The sequence below is a fragment of the Epinephelus moara genome, chromosome 6 (genome assembly GCF_006386435.1).
Source record: "Epinephelus moara isolate mb chromosome 6, YSFRI_EMoa_1.0, whole genome shotgun sequence".
In the NCBI taxonomy this organism is placed as follows: Eukaryota; Metazoa; Chordata; class Actinopteri; order Perciformes; family Serranidae; genus Epinephelus; species Epinephelus moara.
The window spans coordinates 37,556,402-37,578,988 of NC_065511.1; the positions used below are offsets into that span (position 1 = coordinate 37,556,402).

Below are 22,587 nucleotides of genomic sequence, written 5' to 3' on the forward strand. Positions count from 1 at the left end.
TGACTAAGTCATGGTATGGTATGCTGTACATAATCATGGAAACTGTCAGTGTGTCATTCTGTCTGTCCCACGTTTTTCTACTCACTGACGTGGTCAATCTATGTGAAACTGCACATAGGCATTGAGGAGTGGCATAGGTAGAAGGTGACAAAGCTACCAATGGGTATGGACTAGTTTATATTTATGATGATAAAAAATAAAGATATTCCAAACTCACAAGAAGAGTGATGAGTTATTAAGGGGGATAATTGATTATGTGCCACAGTATGTATGCCTTCATGCCAAACAAACACAGCCTATGTTATTGAGAGAGACAGCTGTGCACAATAATCAGACCTTTAATCCACCGTCAGCGAGTGAGATCACATTAACATGTCACACAAATAGCTTCTGTGTTCTGAGAGAAATGTCTGATATTTTTAGACATGAAGACTGCAGGGAATCAATAAATTTGACTCATAAAACAACACCACATGTCAGCGTATGGAATACAGAGGACTTGATGCCACACATACGAAAATTTAATTTTGCCTTGGGAGCACTGCCTGATCGATGCCAGTGCCTCTGAGTTCTCCGCACTCCAGCGTCACAAAATGAAGATCAGCCAGCCAGGAGAGCAGATCAATAGTGAATTATGTCATGCTATTTTTGTGAGCCATTATATATGGTTCTTATTTATCCCAGCGGAGGTGTCGCCGGTTGGCGCCGCAAACGTGGTCCAAGTTATATCATCACCGTCTGCCAAAGGTTAAAAGAAATACATCAGAAGTTTGGAGCGGTCGGTGTGTTTCTGCTATGACCTGTGGTGAAAGAAGTACAGACCTCCTTTACATAAGAAGAATCAGAGAGAGCTCCTGGTGAACGCTGTCTATTTATTCAAGCTGATGTATTGAATTACATCCAAGGATTGCAGCTTATTGCACTGACACTCTGGATAAAAGCTTCAGCTAAATGCTCTAAATGTATGTAAATGTATGCATTGTGGGTTTTCTCGTTTAGTATTTCAGTATTTGTGGGCATCCAATCCATTAACCTTTGAAATGGGTTTGAGGCACATTTCTACTCGTTGTAATACTCTCCTCTTACAGTCGACTGGCTCCAACTGTGAAATTTGCTGCACTTTCATGAAACTCGCCGCCTTCTCTGAATGCAGATCTTTAAAGTAATGAACAGGAGCAGGTGGAAAATAAATGTACGAAAAAAAAGTACATGAGCATTGAAATGAAGGGAAAAGCAATGAGAGGATTTGATCTACAAAACGGAACAAAATCATAAAACATATGATAACAAATGCCTGCTTTGGCAGGGTTAGTGAGTAACAAAGTAGAGCCTGAATGACAGTGATGATATTATTTGAGAGTAAAATGAATATCTGCTAATGTAGTGTCAGCTGGTGTTCACAGGTAGAGTATATTCTGCATCTGAATAATCAGTTTAGCAAAGAAAGAGGACAGTAACAGTAAATGTAACTGCAGATTTCGAGCTGTGAGTCAGTGTATTGGTCGGGCTCCACACTCTGATTTTTGGGTGTTGACTGTATTTGTGCAGCAACCCTGCCTGCTCTGAATCAGCAACAAAAATACAACCAACAGCCAAAACAGACACCACCCAACGACTCTCACAACTGCGAAGACTTTGAACCACAAAGCTCAGTGTTTTTATTCTCACATCTCCTGCTTTGTTAAAGGGGGCCTTATATACCTGATAGGTTTCTACTAGAACATGTTTATTTTCCTCATATTGTCCGTGCAGGAACACCTGTATCCACCCTCTGTCTAAACAGCTCGGTGTTTGCCCCTGTATGTCACAGCTGATGTTTCTTGGGTTATGTTTTTCTTTTATTTCATTCATTCATGTTGTTTCCTGTTTTACTTTGAAACTCACATCACCTCTTGTTTCAGATCACTTCACTTCCTGCCCCTGTGTGTTTTCCCTCCCTTTTGACAACTTCACCTGTGTCTGATCGTCTGTCCCGCTCTGATTAGCCTCACCTGTGTCTCGTTATCCTTCCCCTCACCAGAGTATTTAGTGTGTGTCTTGTTTTCTCAGTGCCAGTTCGTCTTAGCTTCCTGTGTGTCTAGTGTTCCTGACTTTTGTTTTCCAGTGTCCTTTTCTTGGTTTTTGAATTTGCTTCCACTGATTGGCCTTCTGTGTACTGAACCTACCTATTGACCAGTGAAAAGTGTGTTATTTTATCCAAACTGTCTCCAGAGTCGTGCGTTTGAATCCACTCTCACCTGGTTCAGCAGTTGTTACACTGTCTTACACCCCCTTTTTCCAAAAAAGCCCAGTCTGCTCTGATTAGTTTTCAGGTCTTCCACAGAGCCCTCAGGAACAGCGCCGAGCTTTAAAGTCAATTTTACATAGTGGCCAAAAGTGGAATTACAAAGTCCGGGTCTGTCATGTGATGCCATTCCCTATAGACTTACATTGTAAAAGAGATGTCTGTAAACCAATGGATAATTTTTTATGAGTGTCACAACCCCTGTGAAATGAAACGTTTCACTTTCAGATTTTGATCCATTCAGTCTGATAACATTTCGAAAGTCTAGAAAAGCCGAACCATTAACTATTCTTATCCCCATTAAAGTTAGTGGAGTGCTTAACCAGATGTTAAGTGCGCTTGTTTAATTGACCCCACAATATGGAAGATTCAGGTCATTTCATACCACAGAAATCAAGTTTTTTTTTGTTTAATTTGCCACTGAGTAACTTCCATAGGAATGATCTGGGTCCTGCCTCCAACGCTATATTCAGTTCTCTTTGTACATACATGGTCTTCCACATCTTGGCGTCTGCACCATCGTTGCAGCCAGGGAATGACTGTAAAGGGGAATAACTGCAATTTATTTTGCAAGAAATCACCAGTAAAAACTTCTTAACATGACAAGGCATGTTCCAGTAGGAATATGAAGCCACATTGGGGAGAAATTAGCAGCATCTGCAACCAAGATCACATGTTTCCCTTAAGTTAGCATGTGGCTACATGTAGCAGTGTACCTGCAACTGAAGAATGATTGTAACCAAGAATAGCGGCACCATCTACCAGGGGGAAAAAATTACCAATAAAAGTTTCTAAACACAACCGAACAAGTTCCAGCAGGAATATGATCCCAAAGTAGGGAGAGAATGGCACTATCAGCAATCAAGATTACATGTTTCCCTGACATTAGCATGTAGCTACATGTAGCAATGTTCCTGCAGCTGGGGAATGACTGCATATAGCAGCATTTTCTCCTGTTAAAAATCACCAATAAATGTGTCTACACACAACCAGACAAATTTTAGCAAGAATATAATCTGAAATCAAGGAAAAGTTTCCATGTTTCCCTGACGTTTACTTGTAGACTCATGTAGACATGTATGCTAAATCTGTCATGATCTGGCATCATCTTGTCGCCAAAGTAGAAAAAAATATCGGAAACAAAGTATTCAGAACCATCTAAAGCCTGAGGTCTTTGCTCACAGGGTTTCACCTACAGTTAATGAAACTTATTAGTTCATACAGGACACAGAAGTCATACACCCCAACTGTAACCAGGTGACAGCCAGCTGATTGGATCATTGTTTCTTATCAGTCATACACCAATCACAGCCCATTCCCACACAAGGCGGTTCATTTAAATATGGCTTCCTACTCACTGATCCCTGCTACATCAATGCTGCCACACACTGCTGCCCCACACTGCAAAGCACCTCCACCACCTCAGCCTCCAGCTTTCTAATTCAGAGTCCCGACATTGCTCTAAGGTCAAAATGGTATTTAATGTCTTGCTCTGGCTCACTCTTGTATACCCAGGTTTTTTTTTTTTTGCATTGCGCTCCCTTTTTTGGCATAGCATGCTGTCTAATCCAGGGAGCACCTCAAGGAGCACCCTCAGTGCCACACGTGACTGTATTTCCATTTGTCATAATAAATGGTTAATACTATGATGAGTGTTCCTGACTGAACGTCATTATTTGAAAATCTGATCATGTTTAATATGGACAGCCATCACTGTATTGTGCATATGTATGTATGACAGCAAATAAGGAAAAGCATATTAGGTCTCCTTTAAAGGGATAGTGCACCCAAAAATAAAAATTCAGCCATTATCTACTCACCCATATGCCGATGGAGGCTCAGGTGAAGTTTTAGAGTCCTCACATCACTTGCAGAGATCTCAGGGGAGAGGGGGTAGCAACACAACTCCACCTAATGGAGGCTTATGGCGCCCCAGATTCAAACGTCCAAAAACACATAATTGAAACCACAAAATATCTCCATACTGCTCGTCCGTAGTGATCCAAGTGTCCTGAAGCCCTGACATAAAAAGTTGTTTGGAAAAACGTCATTTGAACTCTGTTTTTAGCCTCATTGTAGCCTGTAGCTCTGACTGCCTCTCTGCACCACGCTCACGTGTGCGCGCTTGCATCACTATGGACGAGCAGTATGGAGATGTTTTGTGGTTTCAGTTATGTGTTTTTGGACGTTTGAATCTGGGGCGCCGTCAGCCTCCATTAGGTGGAGCTGTGTTGCTACCCCCTCTCCATTTGGATCTCTGCAAGTGTTGTGAGGACTCTAAAACTTCACCTGAGCCTCCCTCGGCATATGGGTGAGTAGATAATGGCTGAATTTTCATTTTTGGGTGCACTATCCCTTTAAGATACTCCATACAGCCATTTTCTGCAGCTTTACCAGGTGCGGGCTGCAGTGACAGCCAGCTAAGCAAAACAGCCCATACGTCCTTCTCCCTAGCTACATCCTCCATCTTCTCCTGGGAGATCCTGAGGCATTGCCAGGCCAGATGGGATCTGTAATTCCTCCAGTGGTCATCCCTGGGGTCACCTCCCACTTGGACATCAACCATCTGAACCATCTCAACTGACCCCTTTCAGCATGAGGGAGCAACACTTCTACTCCGAGCTCCTTTCAGAACGACCGAGCTCCTCAAATTATTCCTAACACGGCTTTCACAACAGCAATGCAAGTTCAACATTGTGCAGAGCAAGGCCATTATTTCCAACAGAGAGAGATGCTTTGCTCTCTCGGGCAGCTGCGCGAGCCATATCAGTAGGCACTGCGCTGATTTTAACACCAGGTCGTGCAGCAAAATGTCAACTAAATACTCTGACCTCCACAACAAGCATCCAATGGCATCGAAGCATTGCCATAAGGAAAGAGTTATCACAGTGACAATTTTAAATTTTGAATAGAAAAATGGAGCAAAAGCAAATGGAGATACCAGGTTGTCAGAATAATACGTAATTGTTTAAATTCCAATATAATGTGTAGGATCTTAATTCAATGCAGCACCTCCCACAAACTATTTGTTCTTTTGCGTTTGGTCTGAATGTGCCATCACAGTGACTCCATCCATTTTGGCTGCTTGTAACCACAATATGTTCTTTATTACCCAAAGTTCATGACCACAGCTGAGGGTGAGACATGGATCAACAGTTAAACTGAGAGCTTCACCACAAACTCAGCCCCCTCGTCACCACGACCAGTCCAGTACAATGTCTGCATTTCTGCTCACAGCACCAGTCCAATAAATTACAAACTGGATTACATGGTGTGGTCAATAAAACTACATCCAGCAGCTGTGATGTTTCTCTTTTCACTCTGTCAGTGCTGCTGCCGCTGCAGTCCTTTTATGCTGTTTAGACAGGGTCTGTCCATCACATGACCAGATGACCTCAAGCAAGGGCGTCCATAGATTACTGTTGGCCAGCAGAGGATTGAGCATCGGTGGTGCAATGTGGTGCAGCAACTGTGTGACCTCTATCTGTGTGTCTGTATGTGTTTTCAGCAGTGGTGGAATGTAAGTACATTTACTCAGGTGCTGCACTTGAGTACAAATTCAAGGCACTTGAACTTCGCTTGAGTATTTCAATTTTATGCTACCTGATGTACTCCATTACATCTCAGAGACAAATATGTGTGACAGCTTTAGTTACTTTTCAGATTAGCCTTTTTAATACCTCTCTGTCCAGTGAAAACCATGTATCTCCAGATGTGTTGTTGAATGTTTGTGATAAACCGCTGGATCCTTAATGCACTGAGAAAATTCTCCTACTACTTCTTAAGCTAAATCAGCTCCTAAAAATCCCCCTTGAATCAGCTGGAAAATGCATCACCACAAAGCTGAAAACAGGGCTGTTTTTCTGACACCATGAAAAATTGACTTTTTAGAGATCTGTGGTTCTCACAGGACGGCAACACTACAAACACATGATGATCTTGCAGAATATGATGCATTGCTGTAGATTAAAGTACCCAGCAGGATAAAATGAGCTCAAACCTAAACATTTACAGCAGTAAAATGCAACATACACATTAATGCAGCAGTAACTTTAGTAACTTCAAAGGTCCAGTGTGTATTTATGGGCATATGTATACAGAAATGGACTATAATAGAATAAATTGAGTGTATCTGCCTCGTGTATTGTTGACTGCGTATTATGGATGCTTTGTCCACATTTTTCCAGTCCTAGAAACAAGTGTTAACAGTTTTGTTTTTCTGATTCGAAGGCTTCAATGATGATGCAGAGTTTGGATAACCCCCAGAGTCGGGCTGGAGTGTGTATGGATTCAGTCCTTTTTGTTTTTGAGTGTGAAGGGGGGTGTTAAAGCTGAACTAGAGTGTCTTTTAAGGAAACTAAGAAAAGAAAGCTTCTTTCTCTCCACCCCTGAAAATCAGTAACTAACACTCTGGAGCTGAGCCCTCTCTATAATGCTTACACCTTAAAAGGATAGTGCACCCAAAAATGAAAATTCAGCCATTATCTACTCACCCATATGCCGAGGGAGGCTCAGGTGAAGTTTTAGAGTCCTCACATCACTTGCGGAGATCTAAAGGGACAGGAGGTAGCAACACAACTCCACCTAATGGAGGCTTACGGCGCCCCAGATTCAAACGTCCAAAAACACATAATTGAAACCACAAAATATCTCCATGCTGCTCATCCGTAGGGATCCAAGTGTCCTGAAGCACCGACATAAACAGTTGTTTGGAAAAACGTCATTTGAACTCTGTCTTTAGCCTCATTATAGCCTGCAGCTCTAACTGCCTCTCTGGGCACTGCGTTCACGTGTGCGCCCTTGTGTGAGACCGTGAAACATGGGCAGGACACTTGGATCACTACGGATGAGCAGTATGGAGATATTTTGTGGTTACAATTATGTTTTTTTGGACATTTGAATCTGGGGCGCCGTCAGCCTCCATTAGGTGAAGTTGTGTTGCTACTCCCTCTCCCCTTTGATCTCCGCAACTTCACCTGAGCCTCCCTCAGCATATGGGAGAGTAGATAATGGGTGAATTTTCATTTTTGGGTGCACTATCCCTTTAAAGGTCCAGTGTGGAGGATTTAGGGGGATAAACTAGCAGAATATGAGCACACATTAGCAGTCTCCAGCATGCCAAACAGCGTCGGAAAAACACTGATTTGTTTTAACGTGAAACTGCTTTATTCAGTGCTTTTATCAGTTTAAAACACTGGGTCCATTTGTTTTGGAGAGGAGGAGACCTATGCAGATAATTCAGCTCACGATAAAAAAACCTCCTGAACAAGAGACACTGAAGGAATTCTAACCAGGAGAAGTTTCAGCTGGTTGCGATCTGTAATCCTCACTGCTTGATGCCTCTAAATCCCCCTAAATCTTACACACTGCTCCTTTAAGTTCGCTGATAATACTTACATTCTTTCACATAAGACAGGACTTTTACTTGTAGTGTATTTCTTACAGTGTGGTATTAGTACTATTACTGAAGTAAAACACACTTCCACCAGTATGCCTAAACACTGCCTGATCTAAAGAAGAACATCTGGCATTAAATGGCCATTATTCCAGGCCGTTTCACTCAATACCATGACTGGAACATTTATTTAAGGTCTCTGGACTCTGAAAAGGGGACCAGTGACTTCGGTTATTAGTTGTGTGTAATTTATGTTCTGTTTAATTTGAGCTGAGGCTCAATACGCTACAGGCAAGAGCCAGAAAATCTGCCCAGTTCTTCCAATCCACATAATATAAAAACTGCCATGCTTAGATTTAACAAGATGAGAGTGATCTGAATACAAAAAAGACATGAGCACGTTTACATTTAAACTTCGGCTGAAAGCAAAACACCTTTTCAGGTATGTTGACCATCGATTTTGATCAATCACTAGTGGTTTAAAAGCCATCATCGACCTAAGTATAACTTTACATTACCACGTCCCATCGACCCTAAGTCATTACCACAAGAACAATAATTAATCTGTGAACTATTTATGATGTGGCTGACCTTGTCACTCCTGATGAATAATGTTTATGCCACGAGCAGAGCGGCAGCGACCTCTTTGCTCCCTGCAATTAGCAACCACCTACTCCCAGTCGGCTCCGGTGTGCCAGGCATCAAAACAACCTGAAATCACAGCGATTAACTCACTCGATCTCATCGTACTCACCAGCGAGCAAAAAGCTGCCATCACACCTGCTTCTCTGGGCAGCTTTTCAATGGCGCGGTCACCGGCTGAGTGTGGCTCCAGAAAAGTGCAAGTAAAGGGTTGGTGTTCATTTGAGCCGTTCGTTTTTGCCTGTGAGTCGTCATTGAGATTTGGCAGCTGTTCTCGACGTGAGCGAGCTAAAATAAAAGCACCATCAGAGCAGACTTGAAGTGGTAATCAGATTCTCTGGTCATTGGTAATGATTATTTTTTGTCTTTGCTGTGGTGTTATTTCTACTGACTGCTGAAGATTGCTTTTGTTTCTCTTTGTACTTTCCTCTTTCATCTATCAACAGCTGGAAAGTATAAACTGCATCATTTTCTCACCAAGCGAATGTTTGTCTGGGAAAGACCGACTCTACATTGACCCAGCGTTTTGAAAAGCAAACACCAGTTGGGGAGAGTAAATTGTTCGGGGGCTATTATCAAGGAATACTCCAACATTTCGGCAATTTGTTTTCTCTGAAATGTGGAGTGTGAAGATCGATATCTATTTCATTTTTATGAATTCAGTAGAGAGATGGTTCCATGATTTGTTTAGCCAAACTTTGCAAAGAGCATGGAAGGAGGGGGAAATAGCCTCCAAAGGAGGAAAAAGACGCCTTCCAACACTTCTAATATTGAGCATGAAACATTCATTTTTCACCCTGTAAACGGTAGTTTCACATCTTATCATAATTGTATCTCAAGGTCCACTTACAAGCTTTTTACTGAGTTTCTTTTAACTGCATCTCACAGTCTCACAACTGGATGGAGTCTGCTCAGCTTGTTTAGTGGGAGTTTGCTAAAACCAGTCAACAGCACATCAAAGAATAAAGTAGGTGTTGATCAAAAGCTGGCAACCATGAGTGTGGATTTTGAGGGGGATTCAAGGGATATGTCCCCCTCAGTATTTAAAACATGTGCATTTGTTCCCCCAGTAGGAAGATGAAAGTAGCAGAGGACTGTTTTTGACAGAATTAAAAACATTCCCACCACAAATTGATGCAGAAAAAAACATATTGGTGCAATTGGTGAAATTAAGTGTTTGATGCTTAAAATTTTCTGGCAAAGGAGGCCAAACCCCAAACACCTGTGACTCAGAGGTACAGTGGGTTGTCCATTAATCAAAAGATAGGCGGTTCGATGTCCAGCTCCGCCAGTCTGCATGTTGACGTATCCTTGGGCAACATACTGAACCCCAAATTGCTTTTGATGGCTGTTCCATTGGTGTGTGAGTACATGTGAATGGTTACCTGGTAGCAGGTGGCACCATGTACGGTAGCCTTGGCCACCAGTGTGTGACTGTGTGTGTGTGAATGGGTGAATTTGACATGTATTGTTAAAGTGCTTTGAGGGGTCGGAAGACTTAAATAGCACAATACATGTACCATGTTTTGTATGTCCTCCCCAATGCTGAGACAAAACCTACGCCCTTGCTGCCAGCGATGAGGCAAAAAGTGTCTTCTAACCTCTCCAAAAAATATCATTTAAAAGAATGACAGGAGGCACTTCTTAAATCCTGTAGCAAACACTGAGTGGATAGAAACAATCTCTTAAAATGTATCATGATGGTTCTTTTTGTGACTTCTTTAACGTAAATGTTCAGGGCAGTGGTTCTCAACTGATGGGTAATGGTCCAAAAGTGGGACATGCTTCTATTCTAGATGGATGGATTTGTAAAAAACACTCTTTATTTTGATGTAGAGTGAATTTCTGGCACAGAGCTTCTATTTTGAAGTGCCATTCTTTGCTGTAAAGTGAGTGACTAACAGCTACTTGACAGAGACAGCAAACTAGCTCGACGACATGGCCAAACACAAGTATGACGCTATTCCTTCCATTTTTCTTTTTCCAGGATTTTGGGGCATGATGACTAAGCTTTGACAAGAAATGCAATGACTTAGTGGCCCCCTGAGCCCTTGGGCACCTGGGCCTGGATCCGAATAGGCCCGTTTAGTAATGCACCCATGGGCGGACTGTCGCAAATTCATATTGCTGCTGGTATGAATAGTTTTGATGTGAAATATTTGCAGTAAAGTTTTGCATTTTCATGTCGTTCATTCGTCACACCATAAGGACTTTGTGACCCAATTGGACGCCATGTTGGAAAAGCAGAGCAAAAACAAAGCAACGCCCACCTGCAGGAGCACACATTCCAAATTTACAGCTAAACAGTACACTAAAATAAGTTTGCTGCCTAATTTGACAGTTTGACCGCACATTCGACAGTTGCATTAAAGACTCTTGCCTCTGATTGGTTGTTGTTTTCCATGAGCTGTATTTAATCATCACTCCCCAATATCCAATGTAAAGATATCTATGGGGAGCGATGAGGCTGCAGTCTAGACACCAAACCCTTTTGTGTTCTGTTGTTGAAATAAACATTTAAAGCATGAGTTGTTTGACTGTAATTAAAGTTACCAACTGTATCTTCAACTCTCAGCAATAAAGAAAATAATTGTATTTCCCAAAAATGTCAAACATGAATGATTTTTAAATAAAGAGTTGCTGGAAGGCACTTTTGACACAGCAGAGACGGCCATTTTGTTTGTTGCTAAGCTAGGCTAAACATATCAGTAACCCCCCTGTAATGAACGTACAGAGATGAAACTGATACAGAGCGTCTCGTCTAATAGTGCCCTCATGTGCGAGCATATTTCCCAACATGGCTGAGTAATCCTTTCATTCTCGCTACAGTAAGGACGACAGAAGTCGAAGCTCATAGCTGTTTAATCTCTCTATGATAGAGTGAGGAAAATTAGTATTAATCAACAAGAACGAGGAAGGTTCTGTCTTTATCTGCCGACTTATTACTAAGCCTGGTTGGTGAGGCCATCCCATGTTAAGACATGCTCGTCTTTGCCCTTGTGTTGGGGTGAACCCATCAACCACAGTGTCATTAAAGAGCCATTTGCTGTTGGAAGGGCAGGTGATTAAAGTGTACTTTGGCTGGTCTAGGACGCCGTGCACTCTGGGAAGCCTCCAGTAATCCATATCCCCAGTCAGTGTGACCTAACTGGCTCTGCGAGGCCCAGTTAAGAACTCAATCCCCTCTCATTAATGGAGGTAATGACTGTGATCAATCTAAAGTTGGTATGGCCGAGCGGGGCCCGACAGCAAACTCGGAGGAGAGAGAAAGAGACAGAGAGGCCAGGTAAAAGAAAGGATAGGAAAGCAGAATGGAAGAGGGTAGATTTGGGAGACGGAGTAAGATAGAGTTGGAAAAAGATAAACTGGAAAAGTAAGCAAACTTTGGCAAAACAACACTGGAAAATCAAATGTGTGAAGGAGGAAGAAAAAGGGGGAGGTAGGTGAGGGGCGTGAGAGGGTGAGAGGAAAGAGATAACATTAAAGGAGAGTAATCGAGTAAGGGACACAATTAAAGAGAGAGAAATTGAGAGGGTGGGAGTGGTGAAGGTAACAAAGATAGAGAGAATCACGAGAAAGGTAGAGCAGGACAGGTGCTGCGACCCTTGGAGACAGTACACCGCCTCTTTTCTTTCCTCCATTTGTACCTCAGCCTCTCCAGACGCCCCCCCTGAGATTTGCTTTGGCGATAGATGAGAAATGCTGCTCTGAAATCCTTCCACTCTACTTAGACTTTCAGGCAATCACAGGACTCCCCCGAGATCTGATTACCTTTCTCAATGAAGCTGGATTAAGCTCTTTAATTAAAATGATTGGGCCTTATTATATGCTGTCACAACTTAAAGGACAGAAATCCCTCATGGCTCTTGAGTTCTGTCAAATTTCATTCGACGTCTGTGATTTTTTTCCTCCTCCTTCCTTGTCAGTATTCAAAGCGAGTAAATGAGAAAAGAGTCACGGTTGAATATTCCTAGAATAAAAGATTGATAAGGTGAAAAATTTGCATTCACAAATAAGTGTGCATCGACGCTTGCAATCATCTTTTTTGTTGAGGGGAAAAGAAAGAAACATTATCTCAGATATTTAACAGTGGCAGGAGTCACTGAATTGAATTCACACTGATTTATCTCTTTCCAATTTCATCTGAAAGCAAATGATCCGCACCTAATTTCTGTTGGGAAGTTTCTGCGGTTACACATTGCCTTCCAAAATCCCCACAAATGAGAACATTTGCAGCACCGCACAGGTATGGAGCCAATCTAATCACACACTCATCAGGTTTGCTGCTGTCTCTGACGTCTGTCTGTAAGCGCTTTTTCCAACCCAGCGCGTATGAACGGAGACTTAGACACAAAGGCAGTTTTTGAGTGGGGTGGGGAGGGTGGCGGAGGGCGCCGGCAGCCGGTGGGGACCTGAGGAAGAAGGCTGTGGAGGGAAAAAGCCTTAGCTAGCCTCCTGCCTCCCTGCAGCCTGCTCCGTTGTACAGCTGCTGTCAGTGCTGGCATGGCTCCCCTGACAATCTGCTCTTTAATAGCTAATATCAGGGTACATTTCCTCAGGCACTGGACTGGAACTGAGAGATGGCGGGCTGTGCTGTGGGCATTTCTCTCTCTCCCTCTTCGCCTTTCTCGCTCTATCTCTACTCTCTCTGGCGCTTGGTGGAAGGACACACAAACACACACACACACACACACACACAAACTTGACAGGCGGCCACTGAGTCACCCGGCTAATCTATACCATCTCACTGTGTCCAGCTGTCCATCCATCTCAGGACACACGCAAGTTCAGCGATGAGTTGAGGAACACACGTGCTCGGCACATTTTATGAAACCTACCCTGTGATTACAGGTTTTCACGCAAACTCATTATTCCAGGACGATGCACTTATGTTTTTACACATCAACTTAAACTGCGCTCGGGCAGATGGACTTGTGAAATCCAAATGAACAGTTTTCATTCCACAATGAATTTAAAGTTGTCTGGCGGTTTGTCTGGAAAATGTGATGCTTACACCCCAAAACATTACTCAGGAAATTAGTGGAATCAACTAAGCTTTAGCTAAATTTAAAGTTTTATGCATTTCAGGTTCATTCAACTTAAAATTTCTAGTTCTCATTTTTAGACCATTTCAGAACCTAAACATAAAATAAACATGAAACCTTGTGACTTAAAGTCTTTTGACTTGAGGTGAGTTGATGAACGTATTGCTGAGAGTTAACTCAACTCAGAACACATTAAACTCTGTTGTTTCAAAGAGCACTACTGCAAATGTAAAGAAAAAAAATTGTGTGTCTTGTGACTCCACAGGGAGCTGTGCGAAGGCTGATAAATTGCCTTACTGGTCACAAAGAAGAAACAAACAAAAAACAGAGAAATGAGTTTCCCACAAGGTTTTTTTTAAATTCCCAAATTAAATCAGATAACGGATAACAGATAATGGATAACGATTCTTTTTCCGTTTTTCTTTTCTTTATTATGAAATAAAAAACAGGAGACGGATCGTTTTTTTCCTTTTTCGTTTGGTCATTTCAAAACAAAAAATGGATAATGGTTGGTTTTCCGTGTTTCAATTTGTTATTTTGAAACGAAAAATGAATGGCCGCGAAGTACACGGACCTGATGGGGTGTATTTTTTACCCTTTCCTAAACTCAACCGAGAAAAGTGTCTCCTTTGGATAAAGTTGTGTGGTAACGTTAGACCACAACATCAACTCAACGTGAATAAGATTAACAATGATGTCTACATCTGTTCTAAGGTAAGTCAACATTGTGTTTGAGGCAACATATTGTCACTTTGCTGGAAAGAAATATAAAGTTATCTTTAACATCTCTAGCTAACGTTAGCTAAAGTTAGCCTAACGTTAGCTCCTAGCTGCGTTGTTCATCATGTCACCTTGTTTGCTGGGAGTTCATTAGCCTATTTTGTTCTAGTTTTGTACTTTGGTGATCATACATCATTGTTAGCTGTTGTCCAAAGGGCTCTAGTTAAGCTAACGTTAACTTCTGGAGCTTAGATTCATTAACTTATCTGTAATGGCAGAGATAACAAAGGTTGGCAAACGTTATGCTGAATGATTCAGTGTAAATACTGTAGCACCAAACTAACGGAGAGACACTCTTGGTAAAGATGGTAAAAAGACTGTTATCCTTTTCTCATACTCTGAGGCAAAAACCTTAACTTCAGTGGCACTTTAACTTGTTGTCTTTGATGGTGATGGCAACGAGATGCGGTTCACAAGCGCACACTGTGACCTGTAAATGTTTGGCTTGTAATTTAAGCTTTTCATCGACCTTCTCAACAATAAAATGATGAATATATCCCTCCAATGCGTAGTTTAGGCCCTTTTGGTTACTTCTCAATGACATCTGATCGTTATGTCCCCAAAAATCATCAGTTGCCTCCTGTGAAATGCCGTGTACTGTGACACCTGCCATAGCGCCGGTCACTGAATGTTGATAGTTTGTCCGAGTGAGTGGAGGGGGGCGGGGCATAGCCATAGGTCAATTTGTCTCACAAAGTGTCCACAACTTACATCAACTAAACAGTTGCTTATTAAACATAATATTGTACGTTATCTGAACTTAACTGAGGTGGTTCCACATTTCCAAAACTCACGCTCATGAGCCAACTTTTAAATAATAAGTTCACCTCACTCACATTTTAAAGGCGGCAGCGAAACCTGATTAAATTATTTCACAGTGAACACCTACAAAATCACAGCTGCCCCAACAAAACACTCTCACTGCAGCTCCTTGAATGACACAATCAGGTCTATTTCTGATACAAAATTAAGCAATCACCTTACATTGTTCGCGGCATGGATATGTTGTACTGGGGAATAAAATGATCTCAAACCCAATATGTTATTTTGCTGGTAATGTTAGAGCAAAACAAACCCATTGAAAGCCCAATCTGCAAAGGCAAATAGAGCTCTCCCTCCCTGTTGTTTCTGCCTCCTCTCACTACAGCCATTACTCTTCCCTGAACTCTGCTTTTCATTAGAGCGAGTTCGCTGCCACTGATATACCGTCAAATACTCCAGCCTTACAGATAATGCAGCATTTACCCACCTCGACAATTAATTCTTCTGACATCTGAGCACATTAATATTCATTACCTAGTGCCACTTGTGACAAACCGCCACCCCCGCGCACTGTAGATATGATAGTGAGATGGTGCCGAAATGTGCCGTGTTTTTTTTAAGGGCACTGAAATGATTAATAGCCATTTGTCTGTGTGGTTATGAAGGCTTGTTGTCTCTTGAGGTCTCTGCGCGTGTATAATGTGTTTACAATTTTGTGTGTTTTGTAAGTGTATGTTTGGTGTCAGGGCTGTGTGGAGTCCATTACAGATGGGTATCTCAGTGCAGGTAGAGTGGGCGGAGGTCTATGTCTGAATCCCATCTGTATAGCACTCTGGTTACAAAGCATATTGGGAACAAAATAAGGCTTCAAATGCCAGTGTTCACCCGATATGGATGCAAACACTAGAATTAAATAAGTAGCCTTAAGACATGTAAAAATTGTCTTATTTCTTTCTGACACTATCATATTATATTACGCTCCATCAGCATAATATAATGTTTTAGTCAAATATTGAAACCAAACATCATTTTACTAAAAATCACCTGAAGGTCTCCTGTAGAATTTCAATGACAGAAATCTATGGGCTTGGTTTGTTGCTGTTTGCCTGCACAGCATGAGTTTGTATTGAGTGAGACTAAAGAGTGAAGTTTTTATTTTTAAACCTAATGCACTGGAGTACAGATGCAACACAACAAATATGTGTCACTCACTACGAGGGCTGCCCCCCAATAGTCGACTAGATGTTAGTCGACCACAGAGGTCATTGGCAAGATTCATTGGTCGCTTAGTCGCAGAAAAAAAAAGAGACAAAAAACAAAACAAAATATGAAACTAGGAGCTGCATTTTGTCAAAATAAATTGAAACCTATATGATCAGAAATGTGGGAATTTAATTTGAAAGGACAGACACAGGAAGTGGCCATGCTCAGCAGTTAGACAGGAGTCAGGTTACAAACCAATCACAGCCGACAGATATCTTTCCCTTCTTCTGTAAATATTCAGTCTGATAAATCGGAAAAGTTGATAGTTGTTAGTGCAGGGCTACCCAGAGCTTTACATCTGTCCCACAGACGATAGGCCTACACACTGATAAACAGCGCCTGACCTCACGTTTTCCCAGGCGGTTAAAGACACGGTATGTCTAAGGCCCCTAATTTCCAGGGCTGGTACCTGCGGTTATTCCACAGGCTAGTTAATAACATGTCGGGCAGGAAATCCAAAGTGTGGGATCATTTTGAGAAGGTGAAGGACGAACCCAAGGTGATATGTAAACTCATCTTCATTGGTCGACTACAAACATGACGTATCATCTGAAACATGGAAGTAGCTACATGCCCATTAGCCCACAGCGTCATTAACAGGCGGCTCGCTCAGTGTGTGACGTGCACTTGTAGATAAAATATAGGCCTATATTAATGAAGGTTCATTAGTACGGTTTTGTATTTCTCTGTAATGTAGCACAGTGTTAACAATGTTACTGATACTATTCTTTCTCACACCTTCAACTCAAACCACCAAAATATATCATTTAATAATTACATTAATATCGTTAACATGCGGGCGACTAGTTGACTAATGGCCCTAAATGACGACTATTGATTGACTAGGAAACTTCTTAGTCGCGGGCAGCCCAAGTTACTACTGAATTACTTTAGTAAATCATTTGCACATTTGCAGTTGTTCGAACATTTGTGTGCAATCTTTAAAAAAACCCAAATTTTACCTTCTAAAATCAATGCTAATTTTCTGTATATTCTCACCGTGAAAATTCTGAAGCCGACAGCATAAACACAGTAGTACAAAATAACATTTCATGATAATGATGTTGACAATTTTATGGTTTGTATGTTGACTAAATATTTATTTTCTGCTTTATTTAATTATCTTATACTGAACAATTTCAGTCTCCATACCTGACCCATGCTAGATAACCTACATGTAGCAGGATAATTAATTTAGTTACTATAGCTCCTAGTAAATATGATAATTATTTGATGTGCAATTCAGATGTGACAGCTGACATTTAAAAATAAAATAAAGGAGAAGAGAAAATGTAGTCAGTGTTTTGCAAGTGAGTTCTGCATATCAGTTATCTTCTATCATTGAAGCTTCTTTCACTGAAAATCCGGCTGGTTAATTATCGAGTCTTACATGCTCAAGGTTTCCGCAGCACAAACACCCCGCAGTTCATGTCCTTTCTGTGTTTGTAAAAAGATGAGTAAGGAGGAACAGTGAATAAAATGTTTGAACAAAAACTGCACAAAATGTGACCCCTTCGAAAGGGCCAAGTTATACATTTACAGAAATGCATCTAAGATTTTAAATCCAGGGTCGCCCATAAGTGGGGTAACGGGGGAAGATGCAATAATCACGTTTATCCTAAATATAAGCAATCACCATTACTAAAACAACAACAACAAAAAAAACACAGTACAGTGTTTATTGTTGCTTTAGTACAATGTGTGTTATAATAAAAACCTCCTGAAAATGATATGAGTCTTTTTTTTCCTTCTTTTTCTTGGTGTGCAACCACGATGGGACTGTGAACAAAATTCGGCCCTGATGATTTTCCATCATCACAGTCAGGCTCCTTCTTGTATAGCTGAACTTCTTCGCCCGTATTCTTCAGCTCGCTCGATCAAATATGCTAAGTTTGTTGTCTGTCCCTTGCACTCGCCTTAAGACACGTGATGATTGAGCTTTAGCGGCCGTAGCACTTAAATTTTAGATCTGCTGACTCTGTGGTTTCTTTTAAAAGCCAGCTAAAAGACACACCTCTTCAGACAGGCGTTTGGGTAACTTGTCTGCACCAGGGCTGTACTTTCTCAAATTTCGTGTATTGTCGTTGTGTAGTGTGATTTCTTCTTTTTTATAATACTTTTGCTAGTTGTGCAAATTCCACTAAGCAGCTCACGTAGTCATGTCTCTATGACTTCTTTCTTGCTGTATTGCCCTTGTGAAGCACTTTGTGACCGATGTCTCTGAAAAGCACCATATAAATAAATTTTACTTGCCGCAGCCCTATTGTTACCAGCAACCCACCACTGCTTGATTTCATTTATTTCCTGCTTGACCTCTGACATTATATGATAGGACAAGAAACACTTAAAGGGGTGGGGGAGGTGATGACAGCTGTACCACTGCACCTGCCTGAATGTATAGTTGGCTACTGACACTTTTGGGACTGTGTAACCCCTAATCAGATGAGCTGTTCCAACATCAAGTGGGCCAGAGCCGGCAGGTCTTTCTTCTTTCTCTGTGTCTTCTTTTCCCCCTGCAATTTTCTCTCAGCGTTGCCGTTGGTGGCCTTGAAGCCCACATCTGGCATTTGCCAGAATTGCCCGATGGCCAGTCTGAGCCTGTACGCAACCGCTGTGAAGGTAGATATTACTAATGTTGGAGTGAGTTTCCTTGCTATGCCAGGACCTGCACATAAATTGTGATGCCAGAGCAGAAAGGAAGGGAAAAAGAGCGAGCTGGAAAGGGCTTTAAGCTCAAATAATAATGTAATGGCCAACTTTTTTCAGTCAGCTCAGTAAGCTGCTCCAAGCTAGGCTGAAGAAGCGAACAATAGCCAGGAAGCTAATGTTACAGCTAAAATTACTAGCTTAGAATTAGTGAGCATTAGTGAAGGGAGCCATGAGGCACCACCACCTGGGAGAAAGAGCATGATAGTTCCTAGTAACCCACGTCACTGAGAAAGTCTCTCAGTTCACATGTATGTGCTGAGTAAAGTAAATATGGGGAGAGCTTTTTTAAGGGGCCCAGCCATTTTAGTCTGGACATAAAACCACTGTTGCTTGACGTCACCTGAAAGCTCTCTTACGCTAAATGTTGACAAACTGCAGCATGGATTAGCTCAGCGGATGCTTAAGTGCAAATTGCTCCACTTAACAGTTTGATATTTGTATAGCAGCTTACAAACTCTGTGGGATGCGAGGCAGAATGCTGCCAGGTGTAAAGCTCTTAAAATAACGTAAAGACGAGCGTGTGACCTCTGTGAGGTTAAACATGTAGAACTAAGTACTTGTTAATAGTGTTTTCTCACCTACTTTTGAACTCGTCAGACGAACATTATTAACAGCGTGTAGCATTTATGAGCCCAAATCACCCTCACATTCCCTCTGAGACATGATATGAATACCTGGTCGGGCATCTCAACCATTTAATGGCTGTGTTTTCACCTCAAGCAACCTTTAAGCGGCGAGCATGAATAGGTCAGACTTGACAAATAGGTCATGGTACACGATGAGCTCCAGAAATGTGTTCCTAATTTAAATACTTGTGGAACATTGGAAGAAGGCATGGGCAGTGGTGAAATTAATCCCAGAGTGCGGCTGCTCAATGTGTTTCCAATTTCTTTAAAAAACTTCTATTGTTACAGTTAAAGGGGAAGACTTTCATTGGGCCAATTTCATGACATAATAACAGGCGGCTTAAGGAATATTACAGTGCAGGAGAAGGAGAGAGCAGGCCTCCTCAGCAGCACTCTCAGCTGCCAGAGACGTTATCCTCAACAGGACCAATATGAAACACAGCAGATAAAATAATTTGAAATAATCTGCATCTGGTTGCTGTCAGATGCTGCAAGTTGCAGCCCATGTTTGTTTACTTTTTCAACATGCTTTAAAGCAGGAGTTCCACAGAGAATAAGAATGTTTTTCGGCAGACACCTGGCCGAGATAACCGGATTTAAACAGCCACCTGGCTGCAACGTGATGAATATTAAGTTACACACAGTCGGCACATAACAATGTGCACCGGCATAAATGTAATTAAAAATGGGATAATAGGCAAACGCAAAGTACAAATCCAATATAGGAGGCAGAGTACATGGTTATATAAGTTGCAACGTTTTTTGCAAAATGCCTGCAAACTGAAGAATTCAGACGGCTTCAAACAAACTAGTTTGTACAACAACTACATCTGAAAGAGTACCTGCTCTGAATGGCCAAACTCAAAGGCAGGATGAAAGGTCTGCCGTCACAGCCTCCCCGTGGCTGCCTTCCTGATCTCTCTCCAAGAACTCTGCGGCTTTTACGTGTCTTTGCAGTGTCAACGCAATGAATTGCACATACAGTGATAATGGCACACCCTTTCAGACGATCTCTCCTCAGAGGCATTCATAATGTTGCACTCGATTTTACAAAGAGAAAAGTGAAAAAAAGAATAGAAAAAAAGAGGGCTTGGGAGAGAATTAAACACCTGTTTTCACTGCAGCTACACTGAAGTATAAAGAACTTTATTGTAAAACCAGTGCTTTCCGCTGGCGGCCTTTATCATCTATCATAATGCATTGTATGTACCAATGGCAGTGGCCCAAGTTTTTCTGTTGTGTCACGTCAGTTGTGAAAAACCAGGGCTCCAGACTTAAATAAATGAGCAAGTACAAGAAGACCACTGTGACTGTTAAGCAGGTGGGCTCTGTGATCTCACTGTTGCATGATGAGATGATTAGCAGGAGCCGGTGTCCTGGGGACAACAGGAAATGGATTTGGGACAAACAGAGATCTTCCACTGCCCAACTTTGGGGCAAAAGGATGCAGTAAACTGTTGCGACAGAGGACATAACCTGTTGTCTCCCTGATAAAACTACATTGCGAACAAGGAGTCGTTTTTAAAATTGTCAGGAAGAGAGCTAGCTGACGTTAGCTGTTAGCAGTTAGCAGCATGGAGGTTGCATTGAGTTACATTGTGATGCTTTCAAGCACTATTCAGCAAAAATTAGTATTTGGAAAAGGTAAATTATAACATTCTCATGATGTGTTCAATGTGATCTTGTAAAATGTAGTTTTTAGAGAGAAGTTTTAATACATACAGTTGTTTGAAAGAAAAATCTATTGATGTTTTCACATTAATATAAAATAGAAATCACAGGGGAATTATGATATATTGTTTCTGATGTTTTTGATGTGAAAGGTTATATTAAAGGTTGTTTCATACATTTATATGATTGAGTTGTGCTCATTCAAAGGAAGTGTAATGAAGGGCTTTACTACTTTTAAACAGATCAGTTATTTTTTGTAGTGTGGATTCCTGTGTTTCAACAATATGAAAATATCACTATCGGCCCAGAATTTCAAAATTGGTGCATCCCTAACAATCTTGTTAATTCAGGAAAAAAGAGTAGTATTACTTTTCTCAAATGAATCAGGCTGTTCTTATGCAGTGTTCACACGTTTTCCTACAAAAAATAAAGCACCAAAATTCGCATGCGACATATTTTGGAAGACTGCGATCATGTATCAGTATACAGGAACCAGTCCCGAGCGGTCCCTTAAAGACGCAGGTTTGGGCAACAGATTCTCACTCTAATCTCTACCCTGGGTGTGTTGGTTGTTCACGTCATGGGACGCTGTGTCAAGTTCTGCCTGTTACATGCATTGTCTCTTTTCAAAATACACTTCCGTTTTCACAGGAAATTTACTGTTTACATTGCACTAATAAACACACTATGTTGGTACAACAGGTCCATCCCATTAGTCCAACAGTCCGCGGTGCTGAACGGCTCCCGGCGGGCGTATTTCTACCTTGATGGTGCGCCGCGACCGGCTCTGGGTCAGCTGGGAAAGGCTTGAGGCGAAGCAGGCTCACGGCTTATGTGTTTGTCACTTTCTTTTTCATTTTAACCCACACCATGATCTTTTCCTGACCCTAACCAAGTGGTTTTTGTGCCTAAACCTAACCAGACCTTAACCACAGGGCATCATGATGATTTCGGAACGGACTTCGGAACAATGGGTTTAATATGGTCGAAACAATGGGCAGTTCCCGGTACAACACAGTCAATGTTTGTTGGACCCATCCACCACCCCTCCTGCCTGCCTAAATTGGACTTTTGCTGCCTTAACTTTAGTTCTTGTCCCGTTGCGTTGACGCTGACAGCTTTTTTCTTTGGTGTCTGACGCCGCAAATCACTGCCCAAGCGCTGAGTTTTGGCGACTCCGGAGTGAGGCCAGGTTGGTATGGGTGATGGATGGGTAACAAAATAATGATTTTTCCCCAAGAGACCACTGTTCAGAGTGAACTTTGAGTCATATTAAGGTACATCGTCATCATGTTTGTTTTCCTAAACTCAACCACAGTAACTTTTCTTGCCTAAATCTAACCTGCATAACTCTACGTTAATTATGCATCTTTATGTTAAGCGCGTAATGTCATTTGTGGGGAGCTAATT

At 41.7% G+C, this 22,587-nt stretch overlaps 1 protein-coding gene across 1 annotated transcript in view; it reads right to left on the reverse strand.

Annotated features, from left to right (window-relative positions):
- znf385d (zinc finger protein 385D) overlaps positions 1-22,587 on the reverse strand; it is a 128,151-nt gene that overhangs the window by 16,907 nt on the left and 88,657 nt on the right. The window lies entirely within an intron of this gene.